Source organism: Paramormyrops kingsleyae, chromosome 6 (assembly GCF_048594095.1).
Source record: "Paramormyrops kingsleyae isolate MSU_618 chromosome 6, PKINGS_0.4, whole genome shotgun sequence".
Classification (NCBI taxonomy): Eukaryota; Metazoa; Chordata; class Actinopteri; order Osteoglossiformes; family Mormyridae; genus Paramormyrops; species Paramormyrops kingsleyae.
In genome coordinates this window covers 1,850,586-1,872,212 of record NC_132802.1, presented here as the reverse complement: position 1 = coordinate 1,872,212, position 21,627 = coordinate 1,850,586, and the positions used below count along the sequence as shown (strand labels likewise).

The following is a 21,627-nucleotide window of genomic DNA, read 5'->3' as shown; positions in this document are numbered from 1 at the left end:
CTCACACGCGTGCCTCGCCACATGAAACACGCGTCGTTTTGACGTGACATTTTCATGCAAAGGCAACTCCTGTGCCTTTTCACTCATTTATGCAACTAATTTACTTGAATCAGCTCAAGCTGAGCACCTTTCTGATGAGACATATGAAACAAATTGAATATAAAACTTTTAGACAAATTGAGAAACGAACATTTAAACACAAGCCGCACCTTGTCGGGCTAGGATATTCTCAGCTGTCCGCGTTTCTCCTTTACCTCTGAGTTCGCTCTCAGAAATGACTTTGCCAGATCAGACACAGTGTGACTACAATCGCCCCCCCTTGCAAAAAAAAAAGCTTTTACGCTGGGCCAGGGCCTGAGGTCACTGCCTGCCACCTAACCTTTCACTACACGCGCATTAAGCTACGGTATAAACCTGATCCTGGACCAGTTGTCGGGGTCAGAACAAAAGCATAGTTCATCCTTAAGGTGAAATTTTTGCCGCTGCAATGTCCTCCATTAATTACCCGCTTGATGCAAAGAGTAGCACGCCTTGCACACTCGCCCATATTTATTGGTGTACCTGGAGGGACATCCTCGTTCTGGGGAAAATTAAGTGTCAGATTCCATTTAAAAAGCTCTAAAGCATTTTTAGTGTTCAGACAGTGCGAGTGTGTTTGTTCTCTAAAAACACGGAAGGGAAGAGAGCTGCCCGCCTGGTGAAATGTGCTGTTTTCGGGGAGAGCGTCACCTTTTCCGTGCTGGATTCACATGGTTTCTTAAGCTCTTGTTACATGATATAAGTCACATGCGAGGCACTTTAAAGCAGTTAATGGTGTCTGCTAGCACCTGGAACTGGAATTTGCTTATTGTGACCCTTTTGATACCCGAATTGGGAATGAAAATGCCGTCTGCTCACACGGTGCAGGCTTCTTACGAAGCATTATGAACGTGGCAGGCTTGTTACGAAGCATTATGAACAGGCCGTCTGCTCACATGGTGCAGGCTTCTTATGAAGCATTATGAAGGTGGCAGGCTTGTTACGAAGCATTATGAACAGGCCGTCTGCTCACACGGTGCAGGCTTCTTATGAAGCATTACGAACGTGGCTGGCTTCTTACGAAGCATTACGAACGTGGCAGGCTTCTTACGAAGCATTATGAAGGTGGCAGGCTTGTTACGAAGCATTATGAACAGGCCGTCTGCTCACACGGTGCAGGCTTCTTACGAAGCATTATGAAGGTGGCAGGCTTGTTACGAAGCATTATGAACAGGCCGTCTGCTCACACGGTGCAGGCTTCTTATGAAGCATTACGAACGTGGCTGGCTTCTTACGAAGCATTACGAACGTGGCAGGCTTCTTACGAAGCATTACGAAGGTGGCAGGCTTCTTACGAAGCATTATGAACAGGCCGTCTGCTCACACGGTGCAGGCTTCTTACGAAGCATTATGAACGTGGCAGGCTTCTTGTGAACCATTACAAACGTGGCAGGCTTCTTACGAAGCAGGGCGGTCATGAATATGCTCTATACGAGGACAAGTGAAGAAAAGGGGAATCGACATTTATAATAATAAAAAACAGCTTTGGTTATTGACACAAACTTGAATCAAAACATAATTATAAAAATACATCCTGGGTCAGGCTACAATATATGCAAATATATGTCCATTCATTTCAGCAAAGACCCACCCCCCAAAGCAAGGGAAGGAAACCACAGGTTATCTGGCTTCCAGATTGTTCTTCCATCAAAATCCAGAGTTGTGCCATAATGGCCACACACAACATCGAAAGGGTACATCACGTAAAAACAACAAAACATCAAACAAGATGCCTGAGTTGACTAGCTGGTCTGCCAGTATGCGAGTAACAGCAGAGTACTTGTCGCGAAAAGCTTAACATTAGCTGACAATGTGAGACGTAATAGGTATATAAGTGTCGCATAAATAAGGGTGACCACGGCGTATCTTAGATCTATTTAAAAAAAAAAAGGAATAAGCATGTGTCAGGTTTCAGCCACGAGTAACTGCAAAAGCCTGCAGCCTTTGATTTGTAAATCAAACGCCGAAAACAGACTTGCTAAATTTCAGTGTCCTGTCCAGTGGGGACAGCAAAAGTTGCAAATCATTGCTGCCAGTTACTTCTGGGACTGTAAGCAAATATACTGCATCCACATGAGCGAGACGCTGAAGCACCTCTGCTGGATTCATTTCCATCAATACATGCCGAAGAGTGCCACAAAAAACACGGCCTGCACAACTAACCTCCTTAACACGGCAAAGTCACCAAAGACACGGCATGCAGCAGAGATCGCCTCACTTCACACGCTTCTCCAAAAATGGAGTTTGTCGCTAAGCTGATCAGTCTGATTAATTCTACATTCATTGTATGAGACACCTTCCGCAATCTTCCTCAGCAAATACTTTAATCATCACAGACCATTCAGATCTGTTCTCCTCTCTCCAAATTAGATGCAAATATTGTTCTAAAGGTCACAGGTCAATATTTATTGGTTAAATATTATCGTAGTCATTATTGTATTCATTATATTTATAATACTATAATCATTAAACTGGTTTAAAAACATTGTTTTAGTCAGGGGAGATATTTCTTTCAAGACAGAAACTGGATTCAATCAGCTGCTGCTTCAAATGAAACTAAACTTTACAGTTTGAGTAGATGAAATAAAAACTGCAACCATTTAGAAAAACAAGGAAAAAGGGAGGAAGGAGAGCGAGAAAGAAGAGAGCTGTGACGGGTGAATGTGACGGGGCTCGGAGGCACTTCCAGCGGCACTCATAACATAAGGCGCCCTGAGCTTCTGGCTCGGCCTTCAGACCCCCTCCGCCGCGGCCGGGGAGCCGGAGCCGCCTAGCAGTAAGTAAGGGGGGGTTTGGGGGGGTGGGGGGGGGGTTTGGGGGGGTGGGGGGGGGGTGTGAGACTTTGTAGCCTCCAGGAGCTGAACGTCGCGGGTTCACATCAGAGCACGACAAGCAGCTCATGCGCACTCGCGGCAGATCGCCTCCTTCAATGTGATCCGCTCGGGCAAATCCAAATATTAAAGAAACATTTTCACTGAAACCGAAAAACCATTGAATGAAACCACTTATGAAAACTCCCATTGTGTGAAACCAGTTCCCAAAACGGTGCTGTATGGCCAGTATATTTGCCAACAAAGTACTAACGACCCAAAAAGGACAATCATTCCTTATCAAGCTGGGTTAGCATATAGCGATCATTTTAATTAAAATAAGTAAAAAATGCAAAACTGCATGTAAAACCAGCCTGACCTGATTTGAAACTAAAATGTGAGTTTAACTTACTTACAATGCTCTTCTAACATGCATTCCTCAATCTCTTATTTGTGTCATGTTGTTTATCTGTTTTTAAACTAATTTAACCTCATGAAATCTTCACCATGAGCTCTGAACATACGGATGAGCTCGCTGAAGATGTTTGTCTCTCAGCAGTCTAAGTCCTTCAGCTTGATACATGTAAAAATACACGCCAGTCATGTAACACTATACCGCACTCCTGCCCTGTTATTTTAGGGTATAACAGACAGCGTCATTGAAGGAAAAAAAGAGAAGAGATGCCAGTATTATTATGTAAATGTGAAAAGGCCAGAGGACAAAATGTTAATAAACACCGAAATTAAACACTAACAACCTCCCCCTGTCCAAAAAAACAAATATATAAATTTATGGTTTATGAAGAGATAACTTTCATCTCGAAAGAAAATATATTTTCGCGTATAACAAACGTTCTAATATCACCGTCTTTTTAATATGAGATATGACTTTACTTGAATGATCTGTTTAACCGAAGACAGCGAGGAAGGAAAAAGTAATTAATTACTTATGTGAGCCGTTTCTTCAGTAAGACAATAAACCTGCCTGGTCGCCATGGATATGACATATTTGCTCTGAAAACAACACAATAATTAGCAAAGGAGAAAGATCCAGCGAGAATATGCAAACTCCACGGTTTAAAGCGCCAGTGATCTTTTCCTTACTGCCAGTCTCTCAATTACGAGTAATGGCAAATTACATACATACATAAAGGGATTACGTTACTAAGGCACAGTTGTTTATAGAATACTAGCATGACATTTTAAAGTCTCCTTTGCCTAACTAACAATAGTTGCTGGAAAGAAAACATTTATTAAAAAAGACTGAGCTGTCCTGTTTTGTCTCGTTTTGCTTATTATTATTAGCTTACGTTCAAGATTGTGATAAGGGGGCATCTAATGGGACAAACACTGATATTTATCTCCTGTCTATCGTTTGGATAACGATCCCCTATAAGAAAACAATACTTTTTGAACCGGGATATTGGACAAACATAAATGCTTTAGCGATTCACTTAAGAGACAACTCAGTTTTCATATGTAATTCCAGCGTAGTAGAACAGGGCATGTGTAAAATTAGTGAAAATATCTATACAATTCTGATTGTTTGTTTTTTGTTTTTTCTATAGGCAATTATTTATAAAAGGTACCGCTTCAGTTGGTGCACTAAAAATGATATTTACTAGACCCTAACCTGATGTCTCGGCTGAGGTGGCAACTACACTAAATTGCGATTTAAAGATAAAATGGGTTGATGCTGTGTCAAGTTTCAAGATATTCGTTATTGAAAGGCGACACAACAGGCAGTGACTTTGCACCGAATAATATCGGGCATACAGGGGGACGTGTGTTATAATATACAGCCGCCCAACAGTAGCTAATAACGCCACTCTATAACAAAACACGGAGACTGTGACTAGGGAGAAAAGGTCATTGTCCCTTTAACATGTAAAGCCATACAGAGTTTGTATTTCTCAAGAGATCGGTTTAAGGTTACCATAGAAACCAGAAACAGATTATCAACAGAATAACTAATAAATTAAACAAAAGGAAAACGATCTCTGGAAATTTGATTACCAACGTTAATCTAGTCAGCGCCAAAACAACGAGTTAACTTTCAGTATACTCTTTCCAAAACTGAAAGTAAATGGAGTTGAATATCCTTCTCAGACCGAGGTCATAAACTTTAATGGCACCGAGGCTTTTTCATTGACATTTCTTTCTAATAAATTCGACGTTGATTTTCATTATTCTTTATTCTGTGTCCGCAGCACCCCCAGTCAAACTGCACTTACTGATAAGTGGGTTGTGTGCTTGCGCGTATATGATGAACAAAGACTTTTAAGAATAATTTTGACATAAACAGTATGTGTTTTATATACAAAATCATCTGGGCAGCGTGTTATTTTGTTTTTTTTAACGTAACGTCTAATTGTATCGTATCTTACGGTAGAAGTTATGCCTTTAAATTTGGCTTATAACTTGTATAAAGTACACAAAAAGAACTTCCGCGTTTGATTGTAGAATTTTAATGTACGCATAACTCTTGCTGTAATCGCTTGACCTTACATGCCCGTTTAAAAAACTCCTCTGAAGTTGCATGCCTCAAAAGGACCCCCCACCCCCGAATATGCACACGCGTTCATTCTTAAACACACTTGCACACACACATGCGACGATGGATCGTGTTAACACCTGTTATACAATTTCCCGTATTCCCTAAGATTTCAAAAACCTATTCGTCCAGACACGCTAGACTAACGATAATAGTATTTTAATTTTATCCTTGAAGCGTATCTGTTCAATTATTCGTCTTTTAAGATAAACGTATTGAGATCTAGCTTTCGCTTAAATGAAACTGGTTACATAAATAATAAACGTTATAAGTCATGGAGATGAGAAAAACTTATATGCTTGTAATCAGAAATCCCGCTGCTTTTTGCAAGGGCTGCTAATAAAACGCATATGAAATATCTGCGCGGCTGCAAACGCCAGCGGGTTTTACCACGTAAAGGTTAAGTTGCGTCGGAGTCTCAACTCAGGACTTTTCTTACTGAGCTTGAATCAAACGAACACCTAGCCGAGTTTTCCTTAAAAGTTGTCGATTTAATCTACAATGTCGCGGCGTCTTTGAGTAACTTAAGAAAACATGAGCTGATCGGGGAGGAGTAGGGGTCTTAAGCTGAGGGTTTGCGGACCTATACGGACGCTTTATTTTACAGGGTCGCTCTTGAGATCTGGTAACGCCGGCTAGTCCTCGCAGCGGCTGGGGTTAGGGGGTATGTACTGTACGCTATTAAACTGCTCTGCTGATTTCCCCTGCGCTGTCACAGCGACGTATCGGGGCATATTCAATGTAACACGAGATCTACTTATATAAAAGTCAGCTCTCTGCGAAATAAAACACTTTGATGTGGTTCGGCGTTTTAAGTGGTATATTTGAAAATACAGACGTAGTGGATGTGAAAATCAAAAGTCTTACCTGTAGTTCGGTGTCTTTCGATGACTTTCCAGCTAAAGGGAAATGTGTGTTTAGGACAGACGTTATGAGAGCATGCGTGATCAAAGTTGCCTCATTTTTCTGTCTTTCTTGTTTTATTATTGCATTTTCCTATTTCTAACACGGGGCGAGTCGCTCGGAAGACCTGCCCTGGAGACCGCTTCAAAGTGGGAAGAGGAATCCTTAATTGAATTTCTCAGTTAGCGACTGCAGGGTGGAAAAGCTGGAACGGATCACAGATACGACTCTTTTACGTGACAGGTCCGATGCAAGCGACGACAGGAGACTAAAAAAGTGGGTAGAATTTCAGAGTGCCGTGTTCTGTGTTGCAGCTGTTTCGTTTACTTCTCCATTTAGTAAAACCACATGAATAAATGTGAAAGTATTAATAAACAGAAACTTAAATTTTAGACCTATTTCATAAACACGTGATCAAACGCGTTATTTTGACTGAAACAAATGCGTGCATTTGTGCAGACTTAAAATTAATATTACTAACAGCTCTGACGAAATTAAACGTCCGCGCTTAGACGGTAGTAAGACCAGATATAGCCATATTTGGCTAGTTAAATTTAAAAATATAAAAGAGACATAGTACTGCAATAGTACTGCATCTCCAGAAAACAATATTTAAAAGAAATATAAAAGAAACATATTAGTTTAGTGTGTCTGTGTTTACACACTGTAGCAAACCCCTCATATACATTAATTAATAACATGAACATTCAGTACTAATAATATTGGTTAATTGCTAAATCTTGCTGATATCTTGTCTGCTGTAACCCTGATCTGCTTCTTCCTAAACTTCAGCACTACTCCCCCCCCCGTAGAAAGCAGTTACTGAAAGTGGGTGGAGGGACAGGTTAAAGTGTACAAACACTTTTTTAAAACTTAAGGAGCGTGGGAATGTGCTTCCGGTGCGTCCCCCATGTCCTGCTCTCCCTGTCCCCTGTGCCTGTACTGACTGCCTCCTTCTGTAGGTCTGACAGCTTTAAGGACATTTCGGGAGCAAACCCCAGGGTGGGGGGCAGGGAAGAGCGCCCATAATGTATTTTAAACTTGAACTTTTCCTTATCTAAATTCCTCAGTCTTGTGAACTATTGACAAACAGATTATTGCCAATTAGCAGTATGGTGGTGTGCCCTGTTCTACATAATAAAGGGGATGGGGATCGATTGCTCTGGGGGGGGGGGGGGGGGTGGGGGTAGCTGTGCGGTGTCTGCGTAGGACTGCAGCACAAGGTATGAGGGCTCAACCCCCCCAGTTATCCAGTTCAGTGCTATTATAGCAAAATACAGGCTTACAAACTTCACATTTCTACCAATGCAACAGGTAAACAATATGTTTCTGTTATATTTTTGGGATTTTTTTACCTATCACATTTTGGGACTATTACTTGTTTTCCTACATCCATCCATCTTTTCCCCCACCCATACATCTTCCATCTCGTTTACCTAGTACATACGTGCAGTAAGGCCGCTGCACGGGGCACGAGGCAGAGGACACCCTTAGACAGGAGGTCAGCCTTATACCTGAAGGTTACCTATATATTTAGACAATTTGGGTTCATTGGCCCTCATAAAAGGTACAGCAGCAGGCGCCAACCTGAAATTTGAGTCCATTCTCACACAGCTGCACTGCATGCATGAATAAAGCATAAGCTGAACGAGGTCCTTCAGAGCCAAGCATTTACTGCCAGGTCATAATATAGATGTCACACGGCACTGCCGTGCAATGCAAAAAGTCACTAATGTGATGCAAAGTGCAGGCAAAGTGGGATAACGTGAAAGAGTGTAGTCGGGGATTTACGATACGCGTCATCAGAATTTGGTCACTGGGAGAGGTGCTGGCCCAGCCCTTCGCATTTCAATCGGCGCGGAATCACTTAAATGCTCGTAAGTGCAAGAAACACAGAGACAAATGACCACACGGCATTTTGGGATCCCAAGTATGTCCCTCGGCGAACGACCACCGATGTAGGATACGCCGGGACGATTCGTGTATGATATTTACGAGATGCATCTGCTCGCTGCTGCACAAGGTACGATGCTCCAGCCAGCCGGCACAAACTGGGCCCGCTGAAGTGCTTAGCATTTCCTGCGACCTTGCAGGTGAACCGTGGCAACAGAAAATCTGTCCATCAATCAAGCCGTTTCCCCAATGTTGCAAAATGACAATACAGAATAATAAAGAAGAAGAATAAAAAAAGACCAAAAAATCAATAGATTATTCTGCAGATCACTTGATTCAGTAATGATCCAGTACATTTATCGCTGTCCATTGATTAATTAGTCCGGCCTTCAAGGACGTAGCACAGGATCAACGGCCCACTGACTCCTTTGCTTTGACCACTACTAATTATGAAACATTAAAAACTAATCACAAGGTAGGACAAGGTTATAAAAGCCATAGCATTTGGCAGCACCACTTAAAACAGTTATTTCAGTGCTTTCTTTCCCTGCCAAACATCACCTACGAATTTATTTCAATCCTAAAATATATATATATTTTTTTTTTTTCCCTTTTTCATCTTGACCAGAAATGTAATGCACGAAATTCTAGTTAATGTTTACTTATTGTTTTCTGTTGAAAAAAAAAACAGTGCAAACTGTACAATTTCTGTACGATAAAATTTTAATACACTGTCATCATTGTTTACAGCTAAGCAAGAAAGAATGTCTTACTGTGTAGAATTTTTACTATCTAAGTAAATGATGAGAAGTGAGATGTAATCCAAACCAAGGCTGGTCCTCTGCACACACGATTCACACAGGACTCCCCGTATGTCATATGTGGTTCACATGCAGTGTTTGCATTGTCGACTGCAGATCCAGTGATTTAATATGAATTAAGTTGTTGCCCTTTCCAGTGACAATGGCTGGAAAGGTCCCTCTGGCCAGGGTGGCCCATCGGGCTACAGCTCAGAATTTCCCCTCTGCCTGACACACCTTGGTGGGCAGAGAGCGCCCCCTAAACAGGGGGTATGGAACCTGCATGGCAGTAAACACTCACCTCATCACAGAGCAGAGCCCAGTCCGCACAGGGTCATGTTGGTTGTTGGTTCAACTGCTTCTCTTAATGACTCAGACTGACATTTTACTTTTAATTTCATCGAATGAAGCATAGTTTTGTAAATACCAAATTATTATTCTGTGGAAGAAGGCACAAATTAAATAATGTTAGGTTTATGATACTTCAAAGCCTGTTAGATGGGATTATTAATCACTGGCACCAGTGGGTTTAACCTGTGGGTTGCTATATTATTTGGGGTTACCCCACTCACTGTGTCTTCTGAAGCCTCACTTTATACAGTGAAGAGAGCATGATTACACCTTTGTGGACAGACTAGTCCAGAGGACCTGTGGTGGCTGCAGGACCAGCATATGTGAGGTGCTCCGTTTACTCGAGTCTGGGGCAATTTCCAGAAAGCCTGTAAGCGGCAGTCATACTGCAGGGCGACGATTGGCAGCTGGGCCCAGGTTAAACAATCACATCAGCAAGTAGAGTCTTTGCTCGATGTACACGACGAAGGCTACGTTCACACTTCCATGCTGAAGTGACTCAAATCGGATTTTTTGCCTTAATGTGACACAGATCTGATCTTTTCAGGGCTGTGTGGACACACAAATCTGATCTTTTCAAATCAGATTTGTGTCACTTTCATATGTGCTACTAAATCTGATACGTATCCGATTCGCAGCCATGCGACCTGAATGTGACGCTCAGATCGCAATTCATGTGGCTTTTTGCTTATACGCATGCGCTGACATCAGCCTGCACCGGCAGCGCGGGAAGGTAAAGATGGAGGAGAGCTGCGATAACAGTCAGTGGAAGGATGGAGAAGGTGGGAATTTAATTGATATTTGGGGAAATTAATCTGTTCAAGCTAAACTGGAAGGCACCTATCGTAATAGAGTAGTGGTTGAAATAATTGCCAAAGAAATGGCACAGCGCGGACACAAACGTGGCTACAGTGCCAAAGGAAAATAAAGAGCCTGAAGTCAAAGTTTAAGGAGGCAAAAGACTGGAATCAGCGCAGCGGTCATGGCTGCACAATGTGCCGATTTTATGACCAGCTTTTTACCCATGTAAAAACGTATCAATGTGCGCATGCGTGACGTTTCGGAGGACCGATGCCTTCACATTGCAGTCAGATACAGGTCACTTGTAGTTATGAATGTGAACCATCAAGATAGACAACTCCGATCTGAGCAAAAAATCGGAATTGAACGATGTGGCTGGCCGTGTGAATGTAGCCTAACTCTTGCCTGAACAAACACGTTAACCTGTTAACCCGTTTCCATAATTATAAATAGTAACATTACATTACATTTCCAGCTCAACTTGAAACCCCAAACAATTCCCCCCATTTAACCAAAACAATACAAAGTAACAAACAACTTTGTAGGTAGGACAAAGAGCACATACTTGCAAAGACGGCGTAAATCCTGCACTGCACATCGCAAAGCCGGGATTCGAATGTGCTCCGTAGTAAGAGCCCGGCTAGGAGCTGCAGTGCTGAGGACAACGCTGGGTAGCCTTTTACGCAGTGCCGGAATGTCACTGTCACGATTATTGTGCATTCTTATGAATTCTGGCATCAAAACTCAAAATTTGTTATTGAGAAAAAAACTTAAGATTTACTGTACACTGTTGGTCACTCTGCTGATGTTCCCATCAAAATAATGCAGAAAAAAAGGTTTAAATCCCAATAGGCCACAGAGCTGAATACACAATACTACTTTTTATAAGAATTCTTGTTTCATTTTGCTCCGTGCTTGTCATTCTATGCAGCCTTTAAAACATCTTCCCCCATTTCATACCTGTACAGTTATCGTATTTCATCCCTCTTATTTAACCCTGTTTGCGTTTCTCCAGTTTCCTCTCTCTGGTTAGCAAAAAAGCAGCAGTGATGTACAATAATGTCAACAGTTACTCTTAGGCTACTCCAAAACAATAAAAACTATCACAACTTGAAAACGTTAACCACTGCACAGACTGACTGGTTAAATGCATTTAAATATTGAAGCGTCTCAAGAACAGGGAAATAAAACCTTACCATATGGGCCTAATGTCAAAAGACAAGACATTATATATACATATATATCAATCCCATTCAAAAATGAATTATGCAGTGGAAAGGGGGATTTTATGTAACACAAACGAATGAAATCTCTAGTGAAACAGACCTATAACGCCAGTGAAAGCAGCATATATCAAATGCATTGTTAAATAAACGCACTTTTACTATCCATTTCAGTGCAACGTCTTTGAGAGATTAGCGAACGCCTAACATCCACCATACAAGCCATTCAAAAAGATACCTTTCTGTTTAATTGAGCACGTTAAGTTTCTTTTATACGTTTTAGGCGCGCAGTGTTCTCAGATTGCTTTAATTACTGACTGTACGTGATACCTTTACGTCTTCAGAAGGATACTAGATGTTTCCTAATTAGTCTACATGTAATTTTGCACGGAGAGGGGCTTTTCTTTGATATCGTCAGACAAAGCAGTTGGTTTCCATTTCTGTAATTATTTATAACTATTGTTTCTCTTTCAGGTTTGCTTCCTTTCTGAAGTGCGAGAAGTCTTCAGGTTTAATGGTCTGCGTGTCGCTCATCCTCTACCACCCCAATCAAACACGGGTGAGAACACCAAACGCCCAGCGGGCGCAGACGTGGACGCGGACGCAGGCAGAATCACGGCACTGTTTGATGGCCACTGGATCCCAGGGCTTCCCGTACCCAGTCAGCCCCAGTGGGGACTCACACTAAAGTCCTCTCACCATCTGTACCCCTTTTAACACCTTCATTCATTTTTTTTATGTTATTTGTTTATTGTGGCTTAGCCTCGTTTTTTTGATGGGGCACCTTAACCCTATTTGAACCTCTCGTAGTCTTTGGTAAACCCCATTGCTCTGCGTTGCCTGATGTATTTATGGATAAATTCTCAGAACACTTTCTGTTTACAGGGTAAGCAGCTCTGATTTGCAGAAACAAAGACAGTTCTCCTGAGAGGATGTAACACAGCAGGGTTTTCATAGATGTTGCAGAGCATGAGAGTACAGTACGGAAGGTGGCGATAAGTGACCTCTCACCTGTGGATTAGCTGGAGTAGCTGGCAAACGTGACGACTGACAAACTTCCTGGTGGAACACCTTTGCTGATTATCTGTCCTGGACAAACAATTTCCATGAATTTCCTTTGTGAAATGGCATACTATTTCTTCAGTACACATTTTCAAGCATCGTGCATTTCTTTGAAAAGCCTGGGGATTTGAACCTGCAAGCTTCCGAACACCAGCACTGCACACTAACCTGTTGAGCCTCACTCATCACTCTTAGACAGTGTGTTGTTTTCACTCTTTTTAATTTCCCTCACTCTTTTTTCTATCTCTGGACAGGGGAAATACACATGAGATTAATTACATTATTTGTTTATTTGCATCGCAGACATTTCTGACCAGCTCATCCATCCGTACAGCTGGGTTACAGTAGGCTGCATGAGCAGGTCCCCTCCTGGGACTTAAACTCACAACCTCATAGATTCAGGGTCAGTCACAGGCCCTTCCCTGTTGCTCTTATATAAACACTGTTAGGAAGGAAGAGGGTAAATAAAACATACAAGTTAAAGTAAGTCTGGCATCCTGTCCAGGGTGTACCCCAGTCCCGTGCCCTGTGATGGACTGGCATCCCATCAAGGGTGTACCCCAGTCCCGTGCCCTGTGATGGACTGGCATCCCGTCCAGGGTGTACCCCTGCCCCGTGCCCTGTGATGGACTGGCATCCTGTCCAGGGTGTACCCCTGCCCCGTGCCCTGTGATGGACTGGCATCCTGTCCAGGGTGTACCCCAGTCCCGTGCCCTGCGATGGACTGGCATCCTGTCTAGGGTGTACCCCTGCCCCGTGCCCTGTGATAGACTAGCATCCCATCCTGGGTGTACCCCAACCCCGTGCCCTGCGATGGACTGGCATCCTGTCCAGGGTGTACCCCAGCCTCGTGCCCGGTGATGGACTGGCATCCCATCCTGGGCGTACCCCAGCCCCGTGCCCGGTGATGGACTGGCATCCCATCCTGGGCGTAACCCCCTATGTAATGCAGGGGGGGGGGGGGGGGGGCAGAAGGCACGCTCATATTAGAGATGAATGATATATCGGTTACCATAATGATATCAGCTGATATCACATTCAAAGTTAGCAGCACCAGAGCGAAAGACATAACTACCAAAATAACGGTGATGCCTACACAGGACGATGAAGCATTTTCCCTAGCGAAGGACGAGGGATTTTTCCGGCTCATTCGCCACTAAGCATCAGGGCTGCCAGTTTCAATCTGAAGAAAGTACCGGTTTTATACACCCTCAACATGTTTTTAAATCATTATTAAATGTGACCTGCTGATCAGTCTTTTCTTTTCCAAAGATGATGTGGCACTATTCTGCTTCACTGGCAGTGACATCCTCCCTCGCCGAGAATCCTACAGGTGAGCCGGCGGTGGCAGAACTTCCACGTCGAGGGACCACTAACTCACATGGGAAGTGGGGAAAACACGCAGCCTCCATGCAGTCTGCTGATGGAGGTCTTTCGTGGTCTGATAATGCTTCCGGTGGCTAATCGAAAGCATAGCCAAGGGAAAGGTTATAGACCCTTTGGTCATTGACAGTGTTGAAATGAATTGCCGGAAGCCATTCCATTGTAGGATACCATGAGAGTTTTGCACGTAGGTGAAAGTCAATGACGAAGCTAAACCAGGAAGTATTCTCACCTTCAGCAAATGTTACTGTATAGTAAGATGGTGAGCAGCTCTAGTTAAACAAAGCACAGAAATTTAAAGGCAAGTTAAGGTAGGCCAACTTGACTAAGAGAGCCAATGAAATGTTTGGCATTAAAGGTACACAGCAGACACTGGAATGCTGACAGTCACTGGGGCTTTAACTGCACAACAGTGAATAGGATGATGCCCAGGAGCTATGAGAGGCGACTGGAGAAAGTGTTGTTACAGCCAGCCAAATACTCCTAATTACCTGCGTAATGTGTACAGTATTTAGGGGTGGACACAACACTATCATATTAGAAAATTACTCATCATTGTTTCAGATTTACATTACAGGAGTGATTTTGCTGTTTTTTGTTGCGTAATAACAGTACTGGAGCCTGAAGCATTAATGTAAGATAATAGGTATCTTTGACCTAGAACCCCCCCCGCCCCCCCACCATGAATGCATGATCATATAAGTCACTAAGAAGTAAGGGTTGGAAGGCTGCTACTTCTTTTTCTGGGGGGGAGGGGGTCCCTTGAATATTTTTTCAGTCAGATGATAATGCTGTTTCGAAATGTCTCTGTGGGTCCCAGGTTAAGGAGCCCCCCCACTATAAATAGGCATCCTGGTGAGTAGTTGTGTGTAAAACCAGGAGGCCAGCCACTCAAATATACATTTCTAAAAAAACTGCCGTTAAAATTGTAGCGCTGAGCAGATATCTTAGAGTTAAGGGTTTTCAGTGTCACAGACAAGGTACATTTTTGCTGCCTGTAGCTATATCCAAGCAAGACTCTGCAGATCCTGAGCGATACTAGGGAAGTAGCTTATTCTTTATAAAAGGCCACATATTATTCATTAAAGACTAGAAGGAAGCCATAATGTAATTAAAAGAACACAGCTGGTTTGCCTGTAAATATATAATTATGTTTCCACATAATGCTAATATGTTTTTACGCAGCTTTACCAAAGGCTAGACCCTGCTTACTGTTTTTATGTTGTTATGTTAAACCTTTGCAATAATATTTTTACAAATTTCGATGTTTCAGTTTTTCACATTTTTTTTTCCACCTTTCAGCAACCAGTCTTTTATTTGTAGATATTTTTCCAGCCACGCACATACTTCACCGGTTACACGCAGGAAAACACTGGCAGCTTGACAGCAGATCTGGGCGTGCGAACGGCTCTAATTGGAAACACATAAGATGATCTGCGGCGGGGACACAGAGTCAGGTGGGAGAGTCACCGCACCAGCCCGTGCCGCTAATTTCATCTCTGTGGCGCGGGTTTCAGTGAAATCAGACGGCTGGGGTCCGTTCCCAAACGCTGTCAGCGGTTTCTCTTCTACTGCCCTAAATCGATAGCGTGTCCCTCAAGCGCCGGACACCGCGGTTAAACCCCGGTAGCCGTCGGGTGTGGTGGGGATACCAGACCATTTTTGGTGCAGCGGCCCGGCTGACATGTGGACCTGGCAACTCAGGAAAGAATTGTATGATCAGAAGTCGTTAGAGAGGAGCCTTTCTGTCACATTGAGGTGTCACCCTGGACAATGGTGAGGTCACTTTGTTTGTTATCTTTATTGTAACAGCTGTCTGCGTAAGGAGGACAAGTATCAAAAAAGAAAAAATACGAATCAGTCTATAAATAAATTCTTGATAATGGAATGCAATCGCAGCTGTATTTATACTGCAGGAACCTACCGCTTCCCAGTTATTGGTTCCTTAAGCACTGCACCACCTGCTGGGTCCAAATACACATAGCACAGCCCAATCTGCCCCAGGATGAAACGAGAAACTCACTTCAAAGTACATTAATAGTGGAGTTGTGAAGCAGGCTTGTGTGCGGGCTGATATTATCAGGCCGGTGAGCTGTAAGGGTCCCTCACCCTGCCCCTGGTGGGGAAACGGCAACGGCGCACAACTGCATCTTCAGCGTACGGCGATCCGAGCACCAACAGCGGCAGGAGCAGAGGTTGCCCCACGATCCTCCACCCGGCGCGGCTTAGTGACGCATCGGGACGTCTTCCACCTGCCGCTTCCTGTGGCTGAAAACCTTCAGGGGGAAACGCCCCCCCCCCCCAGCACCCCCATTAATGATGACGTGCCCCCGCCATCTATTGGCGGAATCCTCCAAGGTCAGCCATGTGACGTGCGGTGACATCGTGGCTGAGCAGGGGAGGGGGGCGACCACGCAGCTTAATTAGATGAAGACGCAGGTGGACGTCCTCTGGAAGTGGGCGCCCTTCCTCGTGGTGGCAGCTGCCCGGGTGGAAAACAGACAGAGCGCCTTTGAAAGGTGACGTGGAACCTGGGGGGGTGGCGGGGGGGGGCAGGAGCTAGAATAATAGTAGACTGGGCAGCTGTTGGTACTTTCGCGGCGCTGTGATGAGTTTCAGTAAAGCCCCCCAGTCTCACTTTTTTTTTTAAAGCCCCTGGATCAACAGCACAGCGCTTCTTGTGTTCGGGGCTGAGCCCCCAACCACATTTGGCACAGCAGGTGACCCCCCCCCCACGCAGGCAGCAAGACTCGACATGCGCCTCAGACAGGAGCCCAGACACTGTACAGTGGGAAATACCTTCAAACACTGCATTTGTGCATGTGTCCCACAAAAATCCATTAGAGGTCGGATGGGCGGGGAGATGGATTTGTGTATTTATTTGTTTGTTGGTTTGCAGTGGCGCTGTAAGCAGCATAATTATTGTAATTGAGCTTATTGTTAATATTTTGGAATTGATCAATATTATTGTTGTTCAGATTCATCTGGCAGATTACTGCTCATCTTATTCGAATTATTGCAGACAGCGGATCAAAGCCCCTCTCAGTCGGTGACAATAGCATTGCCCAGCCTCAAAACGATAAATCAAATGTAAAGAGTGTGAAGACCCAAAGAGTGTCGCTTTTCTCACGATGTTTTCCAACTACATGCTTGTTTGCTTGACTGCTGTATGAACAGAAATAGGTGGTGACCTTCCTCAATCACCCAGGCAGGATATGAAGGTGCAGTGATGAATCTGCCTGTTTACAGCCTCTTGTTAGATAAAAAGGATGAAGAAGGGGCTCCTCTCCTGATCTGGGAGTCAGGACACAAAAATGTGCCTTAAAGGGACATATTAAAGTGAATGTTTTCTTTACCTTTTTCGTGCACTGATGCATCAATAGGAATGAAGGTGTTCATCACCTCCCCCGGCAACAAAGTGGGACTTACATTTCTGGACATTCATCAAAAGCAGTTTGGAGTCAAAAAGACCTAATTATGAAAGGTCTATTTTTTTATCATGAGGTAAATTCCGCGTGCGTTTATTATCCTGTTTCCCGACAATGCCAGTCATTCAGATGCAAGGTGAAGATAAGGTGGCTGGACGTGGAGTTAAAAACTAATTTTAATAAATTCCTAATCAGCTTGTGTGGGGGGGGGGGGGGACAGAAACAACAAAGTTAATGGAAATGTGTGAAGTCAGCAAAGCGCTCAGCAGTGCTGCCCTTTAATAAGATCGGAGAGGCATTACAACAACACGACACTCAATGTCACGTCGAGCCACTCCTCATGTCTGTAACTCAGCTGCGGAAGACGAGGGGAGGAAAAGAGAAGGGGAATTAGGAGAGTGGGGAGGAAAACATGGTCATCTGTTTAAAAAGAACTGAAATCTGATCTCTGGGGAGAGGGAGCTGGAGGTGCCGTATATGACACACCATCCCGCTCTGATCGTTCACGCTTTCTAATTACAGTAGGTGAGCAGCACATCATTTTATCGTATTTGTTTTGCATCGCTGCAAAAATAGAAAATGAGGGCCGCGAAGCTGTACCAATTTACTTCATTTCGACCTTGATTAAAAGAAAATTAATTGCCACATCTCTCATTATGTTGTGCGCAGCATTTGATGACTGGAATGGAAGCGGGAGGGGGGCTAGAAAACAAGACGCGGCGGCTCGCGGGGGGCACCGGCTCGACCTGCCCGCTCGCGGAGACGAGGAGAGGCTCTAATGATGAAAATAACAGGCCTTTCAGCAGAACCCTCACACGGTGAAGTCAGAGCGGCTCCATCTTCATTTCAAACGCTGCCGCGGCTGCCTCCTCTCTCCTTCCCTCCCTCCCCGCCTGCCGCCGGATTGCGTTACTGCGGCCGCTTCCTGTGCGGCCCGCGGACCCACGGCGGTGTCTGGATTGAGTGTCGGCGAAGGGGTCACACACATTTTTTTTTGCTGGCAGAGGGAGAGAGAGAGAGAGAGAGAGAGAGAGAGAGAGAGAGTGAAATGGAACATTAGAATAAAACAAAAAAAAAAAAATGCCCGATTTACAAAGGGAGCAGCTGCTCCTGGGGTCGGGGGAGTCTTTCAGCACGGCACCGCCGCTAATCGCTAACGTGTCTAAAGCTATGGAGGGGGAACATTTAGCCAGTTAAACGCTAAACGCTCACGCTGTTAGTTAATGAGACCCATGGCTGAACTGATGGTATAATAAGGCATTACCGCATCCGCGCGCGGACAGGCACTGCTGACGGGCCCTGGACCCAGCCAGCGAGCGCGAGCGCCATCCAGCCGCAGCTGAGGTCAGGCCCATTACCTGGGCCGATATCCTTTTCCAGTCTTTTCTTTTGGCTTCAGTATTATGGCAGAGAAATTATCCATCCTGTCGTCATTAGCAGTCAGGATCACTGTACATTCTTTAATATTATTATTTGCCAAATGAAGGATGAGGGACTGAGAAACATCTGTGGATGTAAGCTGACTTCCTGTTGGGGGGGGGGGGGGGCAGAAAGGTGAAGGCATCGCTCATCGGCAGACTCGGGACCTTACCAAGCTCACAGCTCCCTCTAGAGCCTGTGCAGCCTCGAGCTTCTAAGGCCTGACCGCCTCAGACCCCAACGCAGGGCAGGTCAGGCAAAAAGTTAGCATTAGCGTGCAAGTAAACCGGCCTAACTGGTGACCAGTAAGAAGGCTGCGCTAAGCTCCATGAGGCTTTTACATCTTTTCCCTCCAGCATCCATTTTAGATCATTAATAAATCTTCATAACCTATAAGACCTACTGTCAGTAGTCTGTGTAATAATAATAATAATAATAATAATAATAATAATAATAACTTCTCCTTTTTAAACCAAAACCTTTCAAAAAAGCGTATTAGTGAAAAACAAACTTACCCCAATCTGCCCCCCGCCCCCAGGGGCACTGAGCTGCCCGTCGTGGCTGCAGTTAAAGCACCATATGTCCCGCAGAATGCAGTCCTGTCGCAGGGTGTAGGGTTACACGGGAATTTCTGTTACATGGCTTCTGCAGGAGGACTGAGCCGCTGATTTGGAGACAAAATGTCCTTTCATGTGGATTTGCACCTGTCCCACTCTGACAGAGCAGCGGCTGGTCGCGGGCCGGGCCCCAGGGCCCCCACCATGCACCGCGTCCCAAAATATTTATAAGCTTTTGACAGAGAGAGGCTGCAGGGGGGGGGGGGGGGCAACACAGGAATAATTGCTGCTTTAAGCAGCCCCCATGTCTTCTGAAATAGTTTTATTTGTCTTTTTTCCCTTTTGATGAGCGGCTGGCGACCGGCAGAATATCAGGCTCTGCGATCCAGGAAAACAACAACCTGCCCTGTTTATCTCCCGCTGTCTCCGGCCACGTCGGTGCTGATGAAGAGCCACCACGGCTCCTAAAACCGCCATTCATTTCTGTGTGTGTGTGTGTGTATGAGTGTGTGTGTATGAGTGTGTATGAGTGTGTGTATGTATGAGTGTGTATGAGTGTGTGTATGTATGAGTGTGTATGAGTGTGTGTATGTATGAGTGTGTATGTGTGTGTGTATGAGTGTGTATGAGTGTGTATGAGTGTGTATGAGTGCAGGGTTCGCTTTCGGCCTGCTTTCCTTTGACATGTCACGGGAAAACGAATCTCGTTGCGGTTGCAGGGCGAACATGAGACTGCAGTGCCAGCACCCCCCCCCCCCCTCCCCGTCCTGCGCCGGCACAGTGACCGCGATCGAGGCTTTAACAAGGACAGAACCCCCCCAGGCTGCCACAGCTCCCCCAGCAGGTCTCACCCCCCCATGGAAGGTTTCCCACTCGCACAATGTAAGCGGAGACTGAGGCCGAGCCGCCATGCAAATGCTCCGCGCTCATTTAGTCCTGCTGCCGACTGTGACCGTGACCGTGGCCGGGGGGGGGCTCCCATGGCTGGGGGGGGGGGCTCCCACTTTGCCTGCAATTCAGGCCTGTGCTCATTTTCCTACTTATGGACATTTTTCCAGACCCTGTGTTTCCATATCTGATATCATGAAGGTGCATTCTGTTAGCTTTTATTTTGATTACCTTTAAAACCTAAGCTGATAAACAGACCATCCATCCATCCATCCATCCATCCCTCCATCCATCCATCTTCCAACACTGACCCCTGGGCAGGAGTGCCAGGGTCCTGCCTGTGCTCCTCTTACTCAGCCAGGTCATTAACCCTTCCACTGCCTGCTGCCTGCAGCTACACCGAGAAGGCGCGGGTCGTGGCCGTATCCACGGCACATGTTTCAAATCCCGGGAAGGCAAGGCAGCGGAGACAAGTGTGGGGGTGGAGTTTAGACGGGGAAGCAGAGGGGCATCCAGCGCCTCACGTCCAAGAGGCTTCGCACATGTCAAGCTAATGGAGGGATCCATTTCCACCATTATCGCTCATTCTTGTAATGGTACGATGATGAATTGGTGAGAGACCCAGGCTCCACTTTGCTGTGCCGAACAATATTAACATTCTAACGGACAGCTAACTCAATAAAGGCGTAATTTTGCTGCGGACCGCAGTGTGGATCGCAGCCTAATGCGGGGCACTATGTGCAAACAAACGCCCGGCAGTGCTATTAATGGGGCGAGCTAACAAACAAACGCAGGAAAACAACCATCAACGATTCCCTCGACAGACTGCCCAAAGTATCGGGTGAAGCAGAAACTAAATTCGGGCTCTTTTTTTTTTTCCTCGGCATCCTCCGTCCGAGTACACGTCACGGCAGAGCGGAAAGTAAACGAGCTTTACTGCTCCGCTGCGCAAAGCTCTTTGAACAGCAGCGTGGGGGTCCAGGGGAGTGTGAAATGTCACCCGTCAGCCGCACAGGCCCTAAAGCGGTGGGGTGGGGGGCCTCGCTGTCAGAGAAAGCCTCAACATGAGACTCCAGCTCCTTCAGGTGAACCGGCCGACGGCCCGAGGGCAGGTGGGATCCGGCCAGAGACGCAGGCTGCGTTTAAGGCCTGAGGGCCGGCGCTGCCTTGGGAGCCACCAGTCAAAATATCCAAAATGGCCCTGGAACGACAGAAGGTTCTTGGCTTCACCCAAGGGGGGCCCCACGTGGGCCGTGTGATCCTGTCATAACTAAAACTGCTACAGCTGTCACTTCGGGTGGCTCTTCTGTAACATCGCGTCACGCTCCCAAAGCGGCATTTTTGTGTCCGGCCCAAACCGCCCAGGGCGTCACACACACTGAGTGGCTGCAGGAGTACAGGCTGTATATTTTTTTCGTCCAACCCCCCCCGGCCCCCCTCCTCACCCTGCCCTTTGGACAAGCTATCCAAAATTTCA

At 45.4% G+C, this 21,627-nt stretch overlaps 1 protein-coding gene and 2 long non-coding RNA genes across 6 annotated transcripts in view; 1 reads left to right on the top strand and 2 right to left on the bottom strand.

Annotated features, from left to right (window-relative positions):
- The window catches only part of casz1 (castor zinc finger 1), a 200,497-nt gene extending 194,058 nt beyond the window's left edge, over positions 1–6,439 (bottom strand). For both annotated transcript variants that reach the window (XM_072713361.1, XM_072713362.1), the window contains exon 1: positions 6,310–6,439. The gene's annotated coding sequence lies outside the window, so the exon portion shown is untranslated. The remainder of the gene's footprint in view (positions 1–6,309) is intronic.
- A 69-nt stretch (positions 6,440–6,508) lies between these two features.
- LOC111834332 (uncharacterized) lies at positions 6,509–12,753 on the top strand. Its single transcript, XR_002835992.2, has 2 exons — positions 6,509–6,621; positions 11,888–12,753. It is a non-coding gene; the product is annotated as an uncharacterized lncRNA (long non-coding RNA).
- A 4,764-nt stretch (positions 12,754–17,517) lies between these two features.
- On the bottom strand, positions 17,518–19,465 carry LOC111834309 (uncharacterized). 3 transcript variants are annotated; one of them, XR_011992136.1, is made up of 3 exons: positions 19,221–19,465; positions 18,645–18,813; positions 17,518–18,283 (listed from the first exon to the last, which is right to left on the bottom strand). It is a non-coding gene; the product is annotated as an uncharacterized lncRNA (long non-coding RNA). The 3 variants fall into 3 exon arrangements; XR_011992134.1 differs by lacking the exon at positions 18,645–18,813; XR_011992135.1 differs by lacking the exon at positions 19,221–19,465 and having other exon boundaries at positions 18,645–19,067.
- Between the last annotated feature and the right edge of the window lie 2,162 nt (positions 19,466–21,627).